Source organism: Tachypleus tridentatus, chromosome 12 (assembly GCF_004210375.1).
Source record: "Tachypleus tridentatus isolate NWPU-2018 chromosome 12, ASM421037v1, whole genome shotgun sequence".
NCBI classification, from domain to species: domain Eukaryota; kingdom Metazoa; phylum Arthropoda; class Merostomata; order Xiphosura; family Limulidae; genus Tachypleus; species Tachypleus tridentatus.
Genome location: NC_134836.1, coordinates 52,015,700 through 52,031,796, shown reverse-complemented (window position 1 = coordinate 52,031,796; position 16,097 = coordinate 52,015,700). Strand labels below are relative to the sequence as shown.

At 34.7% G+C, this 16,097-nt stretch overlaps 1 pseudogene across 1 annotated transcript in view; it reads left to right on the top strand.

Annotated features, from left to right (window-relative positions):
- The window catches only part of LOC143233322 (zinc finger protein ush-like), a 49,798-nt pseudogene that overhangs the window by 13,771 nt on the left and 19,930 nt on the right, over nucleotides 1-16,097 (top strand). Inside the window, exons 2-3 of the transcript XR_013018099.1 lie at nucleotides 12,187-12,392; nucleotides 13,334-13,454. The product of XR_013018099.1 is annotated as a zinc finger protein ush-like (transcript). The remainder of the gene's footprint in view (nucleotides 1-12,186; nucleotides 12,393-13,333; nucleotides 13,455-16,097) is intronic.

The following is a 16,097-nucleotide window of genomic DNA, read 5'->3' as shown; positions in this document are numbered from 1 at the left end:
CGAAAGAGGGGTTATATAGTCACATAACTATTAAATAATAAACCGAAAAAAAAAGCCATAAATATAAATCATCTAATTAGAGCACATATTTGTTTTTTGTCACTTGACTAAACAACTATTTGGTTATTATGTTGACAGTGGTGATGCTCTGAACGTAAAATCGTCAGACGAACATAATCTGTATTGGATAATTTAAATAAATTGAACGTTTTCAATGCGGTTTACTGAATATTTTTATTTTTTTATGAACCAACTTTAGTGTTTTTGTAGAGATTTATGTACAGTTAAAACAGTTTCTTTAACGTGTAAATCAAAGTGACATTATCATTACAAATTTCAGTTGTTTATTTTTACGGTGCGTTTCTAGAGGCAAGTACAGCAGTAAATTGTTAGCCATTGTTGGCTCAACTCTCTTGAATTCGTTATGTCTACTTACGTAGATAGTTACATAGGTTCATTATTTTAGTTTATTCAGCATTTGTGTTTATCATTTTAATTTTTTATATATTAATTATATTTATATCCTGTGATTTACGTCTTCTCTAAACGTTATCAGAAAACGGTATCGATAGTAATGTCTTTTGTATGAAAAATTATACCCATTAATTTGTTTTACAAAAACGAAAATGCCCTTAGGGTTTTAAACATTTTCGTTCGATCAGTTCACAGTAACGTTAGTAAAGGCTAGACTTTCTCACGAATAGAATAACACAGACCTACGATGATTTTTATAGCCTAGACATTTTCACATGTTCTACTTACGGTAAATCCGGTACGCTGAATCCGAAAATGATATCCATTTTTCTCCATCGTGTTCAGATTTTTCACAAAACATCAAATATACTTTTACGTAAGCGAATCACTTTCATTGACCTCGGTGTCACATTTTGTTGTGCTTAAAATATTGATAACCACTGCTTGTAGATTTCTATTGACCAGTCGCGACGTGACAGTATTATCAATCGTTCTTTTTGTTGTTGTTGTTTTTTTTTACTTTCGCGCAAAAATACACGAGGAATATCTGCGCTAGCTATCCCTAATTTAGCAGTGTGAGACTAGCCATCACTACTCACCGCCATATCTTGGGCTACTCTTTTACCAGCGAATAGTGGCTTTGATGGTAACATTAAAACGCCTCCACGGCTCAAAAGGCGAGCATGTTTAGTGTGATGTGGATTCGAACCCGCGACGCTTAGATTACGAGTCGAGCGCCACAACCACCTGGCCATGGCGGGGCCACCGATCGTTCTAGAACCCATGCGAACTACACCGCTAGTGTATAAACAGTTAACTTGCAACATGACGCGTCATTTTTTCAAAGAGTTTGTGCGTACACTTTGACATTATTTGTTTTTTTTTCAATATTATTTATTTGTTTGCTCTGGCAACAAGAGGTTATGTAAGTAACCAAAACATTATATTTGTGGTCAATTTGTTCTAAATAAATAAAAACAAAACATTAAAAAACTCGTCAAAAAAAGCATATTACGCGTATATTGGAAGAGAACTTGGAGTCCAAGACAAATCATGGAATACACACAAAGTTTACACCGTTTGTGTCGAAGAGTTGAGAAAATGTATAAAGGTAAAACAAATATATATATATTTGCCTTTTGGAATGCTAATGGTCTGGAGTGAGCCTAGAAACCATGGAGATGACTGCTTTTTTGTTCATGTAACGTGAAAGGCAACAACACTCGATAAAAAAAGAAAGTTTCTTATCCGAACCTTCAATCGCCTATAAGATCTGTTACTCATGGACCTGATGTACTTGTACCTAGTCCATCAGACTCTCTTCATACAGTTTCATCTGCTTGTTTGTTTTTGAATTTCGCGCAAACCTACACGAGGGCTATCTGCGCTAGACGTCCCTAATTTAGCAGTGTAAGTCTAGACGGAAGGCAGCTAGTCATCACCGCCCACAGCCAACTCTTGGGCTACTCTTTTACCAACGAATAGTGGGATTGACCTCACATTATAACGCTCCCACGGCTGAAAGGGCGAGCATGTTTAGTGCGACCGCGATTCGAACCCGCGACCCTCAGATTACGAATCTAACGCCTTAACCCACCCGGCCATGCCGGGCCAGTCTCATATGATGTTAATAGAAATGGATTGTTTTCAACATGAAATTTATGCTAAGGTTTCATCGAAACATCAGGGAAATGCGGAGAAGGTGTGAGGAAAGGTGGAACATGATTAAAACCAGATGCTCCAGATGTAAGACGTAAGAGAAAAACCAAAACATGTTGATTGACACTAAAAGACGTAGATTTCACAGATGAGGATGTATATTCATTTTACATTAATGTTTATCCCTTTTCCTCAGTTTGTTTGTGTTTTTGTTAATAAATATAATAATACAAAATATTCATTAAACTAAACGAAATGATAATTTGGTCTATGGAAGAGTTTTTTCTTTGCGATTGTAAAAATCCTTTCAAAGAAACAATTCATAGATAATTTGGTTTTTTTTATATGTCCCTTTTTTTCCCCACAAAGCCATATAAGGTTATCTGCTGTATTCACCACTGGGGAATGAACCCCTGATTTTATCTCTGTTTAATTACGTAAACTTGCCCCTTATTCACCAGTGGACCGAATGTTTTGTAAGAGCGCCTCGAATGCGATGGTAAAATATTATCTTAAACGTGTAATAAAATATTTCAATTTCAGAATATTTAAAACTTAAATGAACTCTGCATGCGAATGTTAATTTCAACCACTTTAATTCATTGGTTTTAAAATTTACGGTTGTTTTGACTAGGAATGTGTGTTTGTGTTTTCATATAGCAGATCCACATCAAGCTATCTGCCGAGTCCTCCGAGGGGAATCGAACTTCTAATTATAGCGTTGTAAATCCATACATTCACCGCTGTACCAGCGGGGAACTTGACTGTAAATAGAAATGCATGATGAATTTCAGTTTATTTGGTTTGTTTTGAATTTCACGCGAAGTTACTCTAGGGCTATCTGCACTAGGCGTCCTTAATTTATCAGTGTAAGACTAGAGGGAAGGCAATCACCATCAATCACCAACTCTTGGGCTACTCTTTTTCCAACAAATAGTAGAATTGACCGTCACATTATAACGCCCCCACGGCTCAGAGGGCGAGCATGTTTGGTGTGACGCGGATTCAAACCCGTGACCCTCAGATTACGAGTCGAGTGCCTTATCCACCTGGCCATGCCGGGCCCAGACTGTTAATGAATATTGCTAATTCATTTACGTTTTCGAATAACATTGATACGGTATGAATGCTTTTTACAAGCTGGCAAAGCATGACCACAATTACTTACACTTGTCGTGAGATATTAGTTTTAGACCGATTGCATTTTTTAAACATTCCCTTGTAGGTATACCTTGCAGATATTTTTAAGAATGGGAAGAGTGTATAATAACAAGTGTTATAACACTTATAATTTGATCACACTTTTGCAATAACATTGTTTTGTATTTACTGTAGTGTATTTTAACTTATTTTCATAATGATCGTTTTCAAGATCTCTTCAGTTAAAGCAGAAATTTAAACTAGTTTTACGAAAATGTGAGTTTGACACACGAATTCAGTTGAAATGAATGTATTTGACACACAGACTCAATTGAAACTAGTTAATTTGACACATAGATTCAATTGAAATAAGTGAGTTTGACACAGATTCAACTGAAATGATTGAGTTTGACACACAGCTTCAATTGAAGTAAGTGAATTTGATACACAGATTCAACTGAGACGAGACGATTCTGTATAGGTATTTCAAATTCAGAGTATTACTCTATTCAAAATTGGAAAATGCATAGAATTGTTGCTTTTACAACCTAAGTAAATGCCTTTAAACTACATCACCCACGTAAAGAATCTCAGCTGTCTTATAAGAAGTCTCTCAATGGATCAGTGATAAATTTCCATACTTATGACGCTAACATTCAGGGTTCGATTCTGCAGCGGAGAAAGTCCATTGTGTATCTTTGCATTAAAAGTCTGTCATTATACTTCGGGTGTGTGTGAGGCCTGATATTTTCAAGTTTTTTTTTCTATATCCTGAATGCCATTACAACTGTTACTGGTTTACTTAATAGTGTGTCTTTTTTCCTTTACCTTCCAGAATATGAATTTCATATAAATTGGTAATGACTTATAGGCCACAGGTTACACACAAGCAAAGTCTTAGCACGAATGGCAGGTTTTTTATCTGATTTTGTATTTCAAGACTTACATTATGTTAATATATTATTTTATTTACACAAATATTAAATCTTATTGTTACTAATTTTCCTATGAATGTTAATTAATATCATACAGTGACAACTGAAAATAGTTTAATTACTTTATTGTCTTCTAAACAACTTTCTTTGATATCTTTATTTGTTTATATAGCAAATAAATGTGTTTAAAATAAACAACGAAATGGAGTAAAACTTTACCTTATGACATAATTAAGAAGATGTATTTCCAATTATAATGCTCCCCCCCCCTTAACTCAAAGAAATTAGCACATTCGGTGAAGGATTTTAATAATCATGGTGGACATTGCAAACAGAGCTCATTGTGTTGCTTTACGCTTAACAACACACATGTTTGATTGTAATGTTAATAAATAGTTGTATTCTCAACAATACCTTGATGAGTGGTAAATTATTGGTCGTTTTAGAGTTTTGCTTTTTATTTAGAAAAAAATATATATATATTTATTTCTGTATCGTTTTATTTTACTTTCATCAGCTGAGAAATATATAATTATCCAAGATGTGCTACTTTCTTTAATCGTGTTATAAAGTAACACATATTTATGAGTTTAAACAGAAACAACAAATTACAAACCAACTTTTGTATGGATTTATACTTTATCTTGACAAGGTTATTTTATCGCCACTAGGCACCAACTAAAAAATCCCAACTATTTTAGGAGTGGAGCACAATTAGGCAGTTGTTAAGTTGAAATATAGAAAACAGAAGGATGTATCATTAGGTTTTTATCATAATAAGCTATCTACATAAATTAGACAAAAAAATTAAATCAAAAATTAGGTTTTGGTCATAGCAAGCTATCTATACAGATTAGAAATAACTATTAAACCAGAAATTAATTTAGTTAATTGAACATACTGACCTAGCTAATACTAGGGCATGAAACAAAAACGAACATGCAATGATTCATCATGTTCCATATCCTGGGTGATACGCGAATCCTACAACAGTGGGAATATATTTTCAAGGCGGAGAAAGACAAGGTAAGGATTTCCATGCATAATGACAGAATAATTTTATGTAGTGAGTATCTTAATAGCATTATTTCAATAATTATATATATGTGTGTGTGTGAAAGTTGAAATAATAAATTATGGTATTATACTTTTCTTACGAATCATGAACACTTCAATCCAAGTAATTTAACGTAATAAATTAAAAAAAAAGGGAATGAATGATAAAATAAATTGAAAAGGGTTACTGCCTTAAAAATTATTGTTTGTTTTGAATTTCGCGCAAAGCTCCTCGATGGCTATCTGCGCTAGCCGTCCCTAATTTAGCAGTGTAAGACTAGAGGGAAGGCAGCTAGTCATCACCACCCACCGCCAACTCTTGGGCTGCTCTTTTACCAACGAAGAGTGAGATTGACCATTACATTATAAGGTCCCCTCGGCTGAAAGGGCGAGCATGTTTGGTGCGACAGGAATTCGAACCCTCGACCCTCGGATTATGAATCGAACGCCTTAACCAACCTGGCCATGCCGGGGCACATTTCTTGAAGTACAGACTCTTGTGCGAGACAAAGTGAACGTAAGTTTCATATTCTTACCTATTTATATATGTATATATACATACAAAGCCATACCTGTCTTTCTTGAAGTACAGAACCTTGCGCGTGACAAAACATGGAGTAAAGATGTTAAAGGACCACATTTAATTTGAAGATCACATCTAAGAAAGATTGCTTTTCTTCAGTCCCCCAGATAATAAAAAAAAGTACATTTTAGCGATACACCGAGCTTCGATACTACAGGTATGTAATCTAATATTTAATCTCTTCTCAATACTCAAGTTTACTTATCACAAATACTTAAGCAAACTTTCCGCCTGAATGGTATAGTTTCTTTGTTGACTCTACAGAAATAAAAACAGTACAGAGCTTGCATCACCATGATTTGATATGATGTGAGTACTAAACTTGGCGTTCAGTGTCCTCTTCAATATTTTAAGTTGGAACTATACTATTGCCTCCAAATTTTTCTTCGTCTTCTTCTATAAACAGACCCATGGCTTTCATCAACAGTGCTTGAAAGTAGGCATCAAACGATAAGGAACGTGACACAAGCTGTGTTCATTACAGTTGTCTCTTATCTCTAGACGTTTAGAATAGAAGAATAGTTTTCACTATCTCAGGCTGTCAAGTGCTTTCTTCGCTTATTTACTGGCAGATGAAAGATAAAATTAAGTTGAAAAACAGATTGAAATATACAAAAGGCATTGAATTTATTAACAGTGAACACTGGCCCTCTGTATTGTTTTAATATTCCTATCGAATTGGGTATTATCTTTTATATTCGGTGTTGTTCTTAAATCAAACGGTCAATTTTTACATATTTGTTTTTAAAGGAAGTATTTTCAGTAAAGTACCAATTACAATAATGTATACAATATGTACGTTTGGTACTATCACAGTTATCGTTGTTTTTGTATTGAAGGGTATAGCAAAATGGTTAGGCCTAGGCCGAGCTGACGGTATAACATCAACTGAACTGTATATACTTAATTAATTAATTTTTACTGATTTTTAAAATCAATTAAACTGCACCGACTTTTCTCCCAAGATTTCCCACAGTCTTTACTTATCATAATTACATAAACAAGGTTAGTTTATTGCTCATTCTACTGTTTAATACGATCTTATTTAGATAAGCTTGCTTAGGCAGTTTTTCAAAATTGATTTGTGTTTTCCTGTGCCCGAGAGAGATAAATTATTCAGGAAACTGGAAACGCTTCTGGAGATGCCAATCTGGAAAATCTGTGGCAGAATACAATTAAACTTGAAGTATTAATTTTACATTCGTGTAACGTTCTTATGTAAATAAATAGACGTTAGAAATATAAACTAGAAGATAACAAGTATGTTTGTTTGTTGTTGTTTTTATTTCACGCACAGTTACTCAAGGGCTATCTGCACTCTCCGTCCCTAATTTAGCAGTATAAGACTAGAGGGAAGGCAACTAGTCGTCACCACCCACCGCCAACTCTTGAGCTACTTTTTTACCAACTAATAGCGGGATTGACCGTCACATTATAACGCCCCTACGGCTGAAAGGGCGAGCATGTTTGGTGTGACGGAGATTCGAACCCACGACTCTCAGATTACGAGTCGAATGCCTTAACCTATCTGGCCATGCTGGGACAGATAACAAGTTTGCACGTTGATTGGTTATTCTTAAGCACAAAGAACAGTAATAGAAACTCGATATTTGGCATCGTCAGGCTACAGACATATCGCTGAACCACTGTGTGCGTGTGTGGGGAGCAGCAATTAAATATTTAATAAAACATGCCTTTGGGGGTTAGTTCCTTCTGTAGTAGGCTTTAACATTACATGTGTTCTTTCAAATTATCAAATAGGGTTTAGATGTAAATGCGATTGCAGGCTAACACGAACGGAGTGAAAAGTATTTGTGGTGGTTCAAATAAGAAACTTTAAGTTTTAATTAGAATTAAAGGTAAGCTGAAAAAAGTAGCATTTAAGTTTTAAACATATTTTAAATACTTCGGTTTTGATAAACAATTTTTACCTATCCGCTTCTCGGAAGAACAGGGAGAATACTGCTGTTTTCTGGTAGAATGTTGACCGGTCTTCTTTTGAACAATATCCTTTTTTTTTGTCATTGTTTTAATCCTTGTTTTGTAAGCCTTACCTGATTTCGAACTATGAGACAAATCAATCACACTCAGTCACTCTAATTATAATTAGTTTAATTCCATAACTCTTAGAATGCACCGACGGCTCCAAACCCTGGATCGTATTTTTGCGTCGATGGGACACGAACCACGGAACCTCAGATTCACAGTCCGACACGATAAACTCCAAAATATATATCAGTATAATATATGCTTCCAAGTGACACAGCGGTATTTCTACGGACTTACAGTGCTAGTAATCGGGTTTCGATACCTATAGTGAGCAGAGCACAGATAGTTAATTGTGTAGCTTTGGGCTTAGCTACAAAAAAAAATAAATAATAATACATATTAGTTAAGTATCTTGAATTTGCACGTGTATATTCAGAACGATCTATAAATGACAAAAAAAAATCGTAAACTCCGTAGTAAAGAAATACGTTTGAAATAGTTGTCATGTTTATTTCTGATGCAGGGTTTTTTCCTACCATGGGAATTTTGTTTCCCGTTTTAATTTGCCATGCTGTTCATTAAATTAAGGTCCGGCATGACCACGTGGTCAGAGCATTAGACTCTCAATATAAGGGTCGCGGGCTCGAATCCCTATTCCACCAAGCATGCTCACACTTTCAGCCGTCGGGACGTTATGATGTTACGGTCAATCCCATTTTTCATTGGTTAAAGAGTGTGGCCAGAGTTTTCGGTGGAGAGGGATGACAACCAGCTATCTTCCCTCTGGTCTTTTACTGCCAAATTAGGGACGGATAACACAGACAGTCCTCGAGATTAAAATTAAACAAACACGAAATTATATGGTTTAATTAATCTAACGCTTCAATAGCAGCATTTAGAGACGTGTTTATCGTTTTAGTAAAACTGAGTACATGTAAATAATAAAAATAATAAATAGATCAGTTCGCAAACACCAAACGCCAGTAAACCTGCGACATTTGGTTAATAGGAGTCAAAGCAGATATTAAATAGTCGAGTTGCACCGTACGTGTACAATATTAAGCTTTGTCTACACGACTTTAAGCAAAAGCAACGAGTTATTGTGTTTACGAATGCTTGGAGCTGAGTCATATACGAGTGAAAAATATTTCTTTTTTACCGTGCTTTTGTATATTTGTTTGTTTGTTTGTTTTTGAATTTCGCGCAAAGCTACACGAGAGCTATCTGCGCTAGCCGTCCCTAATTTAGCAGTGTAAGACTAGAGAGAAGGCAGCTAGTCACCATCACCCACCGCCAACTCTTGGGCTACTCTTTTACTAACGAATAGTGGGATTGACCGTGACATTATAACCTCCCCACGGCTGAAAGAGCGAGCATGTTTGGCGCGACGGAGATTCAAATCCGCGACACTCAGATTACGAGTCGCATGCTTCAACCCACCTGGCCATGACAGGGCCCTCTTTTGTATATATGCTGTGTTAAAATAATGAATTATGCTGTGCTCTTTCCGGCTTCCTTTGGACGGAAAAATTTGTGTAAAATGTTTTTGTGTGGTTTTCAATAGTCCTCTGAAACCATAAATTTAATATATACACAGAACTAATATCATCGTTAAACTGTGGTGATTGACTTTTGGGTATCAGATCAAATGCGTCTACACGTTTGAATATTACACGACGTTATGCGTGGTTTTTCAGAAAGACAAACACGAAAGAACGATGTGGTATCGAATTTTTATTTCGTTCTTCACACGACCTAACCTCCTTGATTTCAGATTGTAAGTGAAATAATCATATCTAGGTCGCGAAATAAACGCACGATTCTGAGGGGATATCTACCCAAGCAACCAAGGCTGGAGTCATGCACCATACGAAGGCGGCAGAGTGATTGGGAAGTTGATAAGATAAGCGAAACGGACCGTTGCCTTTGGGATCCACACACGTAAATTTTCCTTTGGCTGCACGAGAAGATAAACTTGATGAAATATGAACCTTCTTTCATAAGAACTTGAATCGATGAAGTGCTAAAATAGTTTGCAAGTCAAAATGATAAAAAGCTAGCCAAGGAAAGAGAGAGAGAGCAGATCTTGCTGTGTATTTCTTGAAACGTAATACTCACGTGTAAATGTACACTGATACGTGTATGTTATTATCGTGTTACGAGGGATATACAAATAATTTTAAGAATATTTTGCATATGTTTGTATGACATTGTAAGTGCGCCACTTAAACACAGATGTTTTGTGCATAAGTGTTACTGCCAAGATTGGTTGCTTAATAGCACATGTTAGATTACTTAAGTACCATGCCTGTGCTACATCAAATTGCTGATAACCCTGTATAACTTTTTTTGTATGTTAAAAAATATATTTTGTTTATTGATTGAGATAGTAAAGTTCCAATGGATCACGTGCTACTGATGTTCCGTGTGAGATGTTCTAGAAATTTTCAGGAAAGTAGATTGCGTAAAATTACGTAGAAACGTAAAATTTTAAGTGCGTATCAATGTAAGTGTGCATTATCGACTTTTTAAAAAAGTTTTTTTTTTTCTGCAGATATTCATTCAATACTACGAATGAGTTTTTGGTATTTCCTGAAGTTTATAAATTGTTAATTGTCCCCTAGTGGCTCACGTTATTTCTGAAGGCCTACAACGGTTAAAACTGGGTTTCTATACCAGTGATAGTCATAACACAGATAGCTCGTTGTGTAGTTTTGTGTATAATAAGAAACAAACAAAACTGGTATCTAGTTAAATAGTTTTCTTTATATAGATAGATGGCGTGTTATATTTAGCTCGTTGGAAAGCTGTCACAGAGTGGGCATTTTTAAATTTAGTATCTTAGCTTAAGTTTGAAATTAAATTAGTTATTGCTGGGCATTGAAACATAAAAGTGTGCGTCATAAAATTCAGAACTTTTCAAGTTGTTTTCAGTAAGATACACTTCATGCACTTTACGTAAAACAATGCTTTTCAAGCGTGCACTTACCCAGAGGTTTTGCGTGTAGGTGGGTACTAAACGAAAGTTTTGTTTTGTTTAAACACATGAGTGATGTAATCAAACCGAAAATGACGGCAGGAGAGTTTCTTGGAGCTGAGGCTACAATAAGAGGTGCTATATACTGCCACCTATCTGAACTCCAACAACCCTGTCATCGGGAAGGGAATAGAGCTAAGAATGTGTAAAGCAGAGCTCTATATGTGAATGATTTTAGATACTAATTCTTTATTTTTGTTTGTTGAATTTCGCGCAAAGCAACAAAGCAATACAAGGGTTATCTACGCTAGCTGTCCCTAATTTAGCAGTGTAAGACTGGAAGGAAGGCAGCTAGTCATCGCCAGTTCTTAGGATACTCTATCAACGAATAGTGGGATTGATCATCACATTATAACGCCCCACGTCTGAAAGGCGAGCATGTTTGGTGTGATGGGGATTTGAACCCGCGACCCTCGGATTACGAGTCGAGCGCCCTAACCACTTGGCCATGTTGAGCTTTATTATTCTTGGAAAGTAAATTATTTTGCTTCTTAAAATGAAGGTAAAAACTTTATCTTACTATATAACTTATTCATAACAAAAACTTGATCGAAAATATATTGTTTAAATATTTAGCCTCATTATGCTCATCAAGGATCATGTCCTTTAGTACTTAATCATCACATCATATATCTGGTATTTATTGTTAAAAGAAGTTCCGTTATAAGGCTATAATGTCCAACGCACACCATCCTTTCGTGCATATTTTCCATAGTTGATCTCATGCGAGAAGACAACGGTTTTTTCGTTGCCTGTTTTGACAGTCCAATCACGCATAACTCACAGGCACTACGTTCGCGACTTGACCGTTATGTCTCCGTGTGGAAGAGCTAGAATACCCGTTTCATCCTGTAGTTGATCCACATACATGGCGGTTGAACGAATATGTCGCGGATGCAACGTCTGTATACTTGAATTGTGTCGCTTTTCCAACCGAAGTTCCTTTTTGATTATGTTGTGCACTTTTGCCTGGGACACAGAGAAGTTTTACACCACTGTGTTCGTTGATTCTTATCTATAACAAAAACACCGCACTTTTCTAGCAATGGCTGAGGTAAGACGTATTATAGGGGTCTTTCTCGATGATCCGAGTACCCTAAGTTTTATATTTTCCTATATAGTTCAATGAAAGCGATATCTTGAAATTCTAAATTCCTGATTTGAACACGACTTATTATGTATATATAATATACAGTTTAAAATACTTCAAAGTTACAGAAGGTTAAAGTATTTGTAAAAATATATAAAAACAGTTGCACGGACGTATATTTTAGGATAGCATACATATTAACTTTTTGAAGATATTAATTTAGGTAAAGCAGAAGATGATCTACAAGAACTCGCTCTATCACTTCAGTTGCCAACAGAGGCCCTCACGATCAAAGTGACTGAAGATAGCGATTTTTCTTGCCAGACTGTGTTTACCAAAAAATGTCTTGTCAAAGGAACAACCTTCGGGCCATATAAGGGAAGAGTCATTAAGCAGTCTAGTTCGTTTTCCAAGAAATCTTATACTGAGGTTTGTACTTCAAAGTGGATTGTGCATTTCTAACAATACAAAAACATTAGTGTTGTTATTAAAACACGATATACTTGCATACATTAAGGTAACTTTATACGTATGCTCGCTACCAATACGTAAAGTGTAAAACTTGAAATTAATAATATTTGTAATTTTTTTTCTTTAAATAACATAGACGGTAAGTTGTGATTCATTAGAAACATCGAAACGAGTTTTGTTCGCTTGCCCTGTAATATAATTTGGCCGTTTTTTATTTTTGTTAGTGTTAAATTCAAAGCAGCACAATGGAATATCTGCACTGTGTCCACGCAAGGACCAAGCCTCAAAATGTAGCATTATAAGCTCTCAAGTTAACCGTCAAACCGGCGGAGGGCAGTAATTAGGGACGTCCTTTCAGAAAGTTACCAGTTATTACGATTATTCTAATTTATCTAAGACTATCATAGTCGTTGCATCTTTCATAACTACGAACTCATTGTGCTTGTTTAAGCCTTCTTTAACGCTGGTTCGTTCACTTCTATTGTTTAACTACATGATAACGCATTAAGAGACAATTTTGTGTTTAGATTACTAGTACAGCATGTTTCTTTGTAGAAGAAAACTGAAAGGGTACAAATCTGGAGAAATTAAAATAAAAAACAGCTTTCAGAGTTTATAAATATAACACAATTGATATATTTTCAGTTAGAGCTTTTGCATTATTCCACAATAAGACATTGTCAATTTTAAGCATCGTTTGTGCTGAATGTTGGGCCAGGAAATTTGCTAATTTTGAATAAGTGTCAAATGTTGCAGAACATGTATAACTGAATAAGTCATAGATAAGTAGGATCATTGACATTATAGAAGTCTTCAAAACACTATAAACTGTGTTTTCTTTGTTGTTGTTGTTGTTTTTTTTGTAATGAACTCGATTTTAAGCTAACTCCATCTTTCAGGATGAAACACCTGGTGAAGAACAAATCTACCTCCAGCTAAATGGAGAAGGTGGACAGTGGATAAAGATCTTAAAAACAGCACTAAGCAAAGAAGAAGCTAATGTCATAGTTTCTGTGGAAGGTATGAGCTTTATAGTATAATACTATAGGTTTTGACAGAGACACTTTTAGTGTATGAATAAGTGTCACCCTAAAAATTCAAAACACTTACAGTTAACCTTTTATTGTTATAAATCATTTCTAAAAGGAAGGAATTAAAGCAGCTCAAAGGAGTCTTGTTTTGATTTGAAACAACAATCTGTCACAAACAGAATATTTCCCAAGTGTGCATAGGCGGAAAAAAATAATAAATAATATAATTTTAATGAATGAATTTTCAAAGTAATGCACATCATGTAAAAGAACAGAAAATGGTGCATTATAACAGTATCACTTGTATGATGGCAACCACTATTAGTGTAGATAGTAGAATAGACGAATATCATATTTAGCCATCTGAAGGTAAATGACCAATACCTTTCTGCAAGATCTTGCTTGCTTCAAATGTTTTATTTACTTATAGATTATACAAAAGCAGGTATAAATTTTATTCAACATTAAAAGCACTTCAAAGATGATTATAATTTAAATGCACATAATTTACTCTGATCAGAACTTTTATGAAGAAGTGATATTTGCCATTTCAAACACGTCTTTCTATACCACAAAGTGAACTAGTAATAAGACTTTTGTGCTGTGACAAGAATTTCTTCTAATAAAGTTCAAGTTTTCCATGGTTCATCTTTTCTGCCTTGTGTGTCTCTTTTGTGATCCAACCATAACCTTGTTTGGTATAATGAAGGACTTCAAGTCAATGTAGAGAAACTCAATTCAGAATGATAGATGTTTTCTCACATTGTTGTAGAGACTCCATAAATATATGATTTAGCCACTGGTTGGTAGTAACTTAACATTACCTCTGGTAGAATGCATTGCTTTCTGCTTCACAGAGAAAGAGAGAGTAGGCAACAAATTAGGATAAATACTGGTCTTATTGTGACTCCAAGTGGTTGCCAGCAACTGTGAATGTCTGTTGGGATGACCACCACTCTTTATGATGTCTAGGATAATTACTGGTCTTACTCTGACCCCAAGTGTTTGCCAGAAACTGAAGATATCCAAACAAACTAAACATCAAACTGACTGTGATGTTTGGATTTTGAGGACTGTTAGGCCAATTATCACTATTTGTAAGCTCTTTAGTAGACCAGTGAGGGCTACTAATGTAACTGCCTCCATCAGTAAGTCTAAAAGTGGAAACAACAACAAATTGTTTTCTTTAAGATCCAAGTAAGAAATTTTCTGTGTATATGGCCATCTCATCCAAATTACTGCAAGATCAGTTTTCTAAATAGATAAACTGTAGCTGTTAGAATGGAATGGTGAGAGACAACCTCTGCCAAATATGCAAACTTAAAATTATAATACAATAGAGACAATGTGTATGGATCACTTCATAAGAAGGGCCTAGCTATCTAGCACCACTCTGACCCAACTTTAAGGTGTGTGCTCTCTTTAAATCCAAATTCAGAATGAGCCTGAAACTAAATATAAGAAATTAAAGATAATAATTTCAGTTTTAATATCAGTGGTGAATGGTTATCTTACACAACTGTACTATCCATCAGCCATGGTTATCTTACACAACTGTACTATCCATCAGCCAATTATGAGACAAGTTGCAACCTATGCTTTCCTAATCTTTGGGATGTAGGAACAGTGGTCCAGATTTGTTACTCTGATTATGGTTCAAGAATGTCTTCTATAGTTATTCATGTAAATGGTATTCTTTTTTAATGCCGTATGTAATGTATTTTAAGAAAGGCCGTGTAAACTTCCGCAAGACTTAGAAGGAATTATTGTCTGTCATTTTCTATTATTGAATGAGCTTGTTATGGCTGTTGTTTGCAAGACCACTGTCCCTCATGTAATGCCTATAAATGGTAGGACTGAAACAGTTTTAGTGTCGTATAATGTATATGGTCATTAAATTTAAGAAATTCATGCTTCTAATTGTTTATTTTTTAGCAAGTCATTTTATGAATGAAAATTTTTTTCCTTTTTTTTTATCATTCAATGACTTTTATCATTCATGCTTCTTAAACATTTGTTTTGTTTTTGGTTTTCATATTTGTTAGGAGCTGTAGGTATAAAAAATGAAATTACTTTTGAAAGCTATCTCTTTATCTTAAGCTTGAAAAAAATAGTTTTAATGCTATATTGTAAGATAAGTATAACACTAGCTTTAGTGCTATCTTATCTAACAAAAATATAATTTGGGAAGTATCTGATAGGTCAGTGATACATTTGAGGACTTACAGTTCAAAAATTTGGGATACCACAACTATATAAATTTTGTTTAATTTTTTCAACACATCAACTAGCACACACATAATAACATAATATTGGAAAACAGATGTCTGTCTGTCAGTTACATGTAAATATAAATAATAAGAAAAATATAAGAAAAGAAAACAGTAAAAATCAGTTATATGTATGGATGTCAGGCCTACTATAAATGATTCTTATGAATGCATGTTAATATAAATAAAAAAAAACAGAAAAAAAATTATATGTATGGTTGTAAGGCCTACTAAGAATGATTCTTATGAATGCATGTTAATTTCTTTATTTATATATTGTTAAATTTTTTTAAAATTGTTTTTCTGCACAAATTTTTGAATTATGATTTTCATGTGCCATCAAATTGACGTTTAGAAACAAG